Below are 4,366 nucleotides of genomic sequence, written 5' to 3' on the forward strand. Positions count from 1 at the left end.
GGTTCAATGCAAACAGCACCCGACCCCTGGGAAAGATCAAGCTCAGATGCCAGATCGGAGATCTTAAGTCTGAAGTAGCATGCTACATCATAGATGCGGACACGTCCTACAATCTTTTGCTGGGACGACCATGGATACATGCAAACCGCATTGTCCCATCTACTTTGCATCAGGTCATGAAGTATGCCAATGACGAGGGTGAAGTCCGAACCTTGATTGCAGAAAAATAGCCCTTCCGAGGGGTGGAAAACTTCCACACCGACTCCGTCTTCTATTTGGAATCCCAAGAGAAAGAAGATGTGGACAGTGGTAACGAAGCTGACATCGAACCAGATCCTGATGAAGATTGTTCTTGGGAGTTAAACTTTGATGTAATGGGTCAGGGTGAGAGTAATAATGATGTACCGAGTGAGGGCGAGTGGTGCATTAATGAAGATTTCATTTTAGCGTACTTATCTGATGTCTCTCCTAAAAATGAACAAATAGAGAATGATTCTAGTGCAGGTACCAACCCATGACACATACTGTGCACAAAGGCGTCGCTCACCTTGCCAATCCAGTCATCCTTCGCTTCAGATGAAGAAGTGGAGGATGCACGGAAGGCTTTCTTCAAAGTCTCATCCAAAAGGAAAGGGCAGAAGTCGATCTGTTTTGGTAAAGTCAAACCCGAACAACTCAAACAAGCAAGTTCAGAGGAAGACGACGGAGTTCTCCAATTCCATTACCACGAACCCAATTCTATATACTTAATGAAATGAATGGGATATAATTTTAATAAGAAACAAGGCTTAAACTTTGGGAAAGGAAGACGAACCCCGATCCGGATGTCTCTCACTCCTGAAGGAAAACCTCCGGATTATTATCAAAAAACCGGAAGGGGCGTGGGTTACGTCACACCTCCCCCCGTCTCGGAAAACGAAATCAGTAATTACTTACGTCATGACCAGTCATCTGGAATATCGTCATACGAGTCCGACGTCAGTATTGGACCCTTCTTTAAAAACTTGACTGTGAACATGGTTTCAACAAGTCATCCAGACGAAGACGCAGGGGATGACAAGCAATTATTGGAATCGACTGATGATCCTTGGATCAAGCGTCTCAATATCCTGTGGGATATGCGTTTCGAACAACGTGAACCACCCACTGAAGATAAAGTGATCCAAGTCAACATGGGAGATGAGTCTGACCCCAAGCCCATCTTTATAGCCGAAGACCTATCATCCACCGAGAAGGAAGAGGTGCAACGTATCAACGTGCAATGAACACGATCTTTCACGAACACCTTCGAAAGAAGATCGAGTGCTACATCGATGATATAGCAGTGAAGAGCCAATGTAAAGATGATCATCTTACAGATCTAAAGACAATGTTCGAGATCATGCGAGCACATCAGCTGAAGATGAATCCGACGAAATCGTTTCTCGGAGTTTCAAGCGGAAAATTCCTAGGATTTATCGTTACTTCCAAGGGGATCTCCCTTGATCCAGAGAAAGTGTGTGCCATCCAAGACATACCACCTCCGAAGAATCTCAAAGAGCTCAGAGGTTTACAAGGTAGACTGGCCTACATCCGAAGATTTATATCGAATCTTTCAGGGCGTTACCAACCTTTCTCTAAGCTCATGAAGAAAGGAATATCCTTCGTCTGGGATGGAGAGTGTTAAAAAGCATTCGAGGAGATTAAGAGATATCTCACTCAACCGCCAGTTCTCATAGCCCCGATATCAGGAAAACCATTCCTTGGGGCTTTGTTAGCCCAGAACAACGATCAAGGTCAAGAGCAAGCCATCTATTACCTGAGCAGGACTATGATGGGAGCCGAACACCGGTACAATCCGGTCGAAAAAGAATGTCTCGCCTTGGTATTCGCAATTCAAAAGATGCGACATTACCTAGTTGGACAGACAATTCACGTCATCTCTAAGGTGAATCCCTTGAGAGTGCTGATGACGAAACCATCATCTCTGAATTGCCGGCTCACAAAGTGGGTCATTCTCATGTCGCAATACGACATGCAGTTCATGCCTCAAAAGGCGGTCAAAGGTCAAGCACTGGCAGACTTCTTAGCCGATCATCCAGTATCAGGAACGTCTAAGTTGTATGAAGAATTACCCGACGAAGTCGCCGAAGCTTGCGCTACTCAAGAAGCTACGCAAGTGTGGAAGTTATTCTTCGATGGTGCATCAAGAGCAAACACTCATGGAGCAATTACCACGAGAGTGGGAGTAGTGCTAATCTCTCCGAACGGCCATGTAATCCCAAGAGGATTTTTCTTAATCGAACCCTGCACCAACAATGTAGCCGAGTATAATGCTCTGCTATTAGGAATGCAGTTAGCTGAAGAGCTTAATATTCAGCACCTCGAGGCTTACGGTGACTCTCAGCTCATCGTTAACTAAGTCCGAGGGGAATATGAAGTATGCCACGAAGATCTAATCCTGTACTACTTCGCAGTGCTAAAGCAAGCTCAAAAGTTCGAAGGTTTCTTCATCGAATATGTACCATGAGCTCAGAATGCGTATGCGGATGCTTTAGCCTCCTTGGCAACCTCATTAGCATTGCCACCGAAGACTGAAACAACGATTCCAGTCGTGGGACGGAAACTCAGACGAGACACCGACAGGAGAAGTCTGTACAACCTCCATGGAATTTGAGTCTAGAGATTGGAGATTCCCGTACATCGACTATGTCCTATACGGGATCCTGCCCGATGACCCTAAGGAAGCGGCCTCTATCAAAAGAAAGGCCCTCCGATTCTATTACGATGCAGTTTCTCAAGTCCTATATCGCAAATCGTATGATGGAGTTTTACTTCGATGCCTCTCTCGGAAGGAAGCGAAAGAGGCCCTCAAGGAAGCTCACGACGGAATGTGCGGAGCTCATCAGCCTGGAGCTAAATTAGGAGACCGCCTCCGACGAATCGGCTATTATTGGCCGAAGATGTTTTCAGACGCGGTTGACTACGCTAAACGTTGTCACGCATGCCAAATTCATGGGGACTTCATCCATCAGGCGCCGGGAAACTTACACCCTACATCAGCGACTTGGCCATTCGAAATGTGGGGCATGGATATCGTCGGACCGATTTCCCCTCCGACATCCAAGGGACACGGTACTGAAGTTTTCATTGCTCTGTTTAATTTTCACTCAGGTACATAAAGTTTCCCCTACTTTGCACTTTGCCATAAAGTACCTATATATATATTGATCGATAGTTTATGTGCCGATTTGCAAGGTGAAAACCAACAACAAAAGATGAAATTATGATATTTCTCCTTAGATTGGGTTAGTTTCACTAAACCCCCATAAGTTTAAAAATTTCAAGAAACCCCCAATACGTTTTGATTTTATCCCTTAACCCCATAACGATGGAAGCCCGTATTTTAAGTTCTATAATAGAAAATGATATCATAAGTTGTAACATATGATATGATGTATGTAGCTGATAATTCTCAAAAGAAGAAAAATCCACCTCGTGGTAATAATAAGTGTCTAAAGTTGAATAATTTGTCACATGGGAAGAAAAAGATCATTACTTTTTATCAGAATAGAGCTATTGAACCAGAATTTTCACGATATCTTGGAATTATTATTCATGATAGAAATATTTGCCTAGTAGCTGTTGAGAATTGGGCCAAAATACCACAACAAAATAAAGATCATATGTGGGCATCCATTAAGGTACATTAAAAATTAATTTTTTGCAATTGGTTTTTAATTCTTATAAATTAAATTTTGATTCAAATTTGATATAGGATAAATTTGATGCCGAGGACATGGAGCAAAAGAGAGAGACAGTAATGAGACACTTGCACGATTTATGGAATAAGTAGCGGGGTGACATGCACAGGAAATATGTGAAAGATAATTTATTGCAAGTTGCACTTAGAAATAAACCTACAGAAGTAAGTGTTGATGACTGAGATTGGCTAGTTAAGGAACATTATTTTTCTTCAAAATTTCAGGTATTAATCTCCTAATTTTATTAATTTTGTTCCATGTATATTATTGGATTGTTGAAATTATCTTTTAATCTTGATGTATAGAAAGCAAGCCAACAAAATACACTTAACAGAGGCAAAAGAAAGATGCTCCACCACACGCACAGCAAACCCTTCAGTAGTGATTGTGTAAAATGTTTTAGTTACTTCTGCTTTTTCTCATCACAATCACACAGTTTTTGTGAATAGGAATGGGGACAATTTGTCATCTAAGATATTAACAGTTAATACTTCCTACAAACAGTGATTTATTAAGGGTGATAAATGCAAGATGCTAGAAAAATCGAAAGTAAGGACAAGCTAGCATTTGTAACTAACGGTTTTTTGGAATCTACTTCTTTAAATAGTCTGCAGATAGTTCAT

At 42.0% G+C, this 4,366-nt stretch overlaps 1 long non-coding RNA gene across 1 annotated transcript; it reads left to right on the plus strand.

Annotated features, from left to right (window-relative positions):
- LOC109829751 lies at window positions 3,876-4,080 on the plus strand. The gene is made up of 2 exons (XR_002244129.1): window positions 3,876-3,967; window positions 4,049-4,080. It is a non-coding gene; the product is annotated as an uncharacterized LOC109829751 (long non-coding RNA).

Source organism: Asparagus officinalis, chromosome 2, assembly GCF_001876935.1.
Source record: "Asparagus officinalis chromosome 2, Aspof.V1, whole genome shotgun sequence".
NCBI classification, from domain to species: Eukaryota; Viridiplantae; Streptophyta; class Magnoliopsida; order Asparagales; family Asparagaceae; genus Asparagus; species Asparagus officinalis.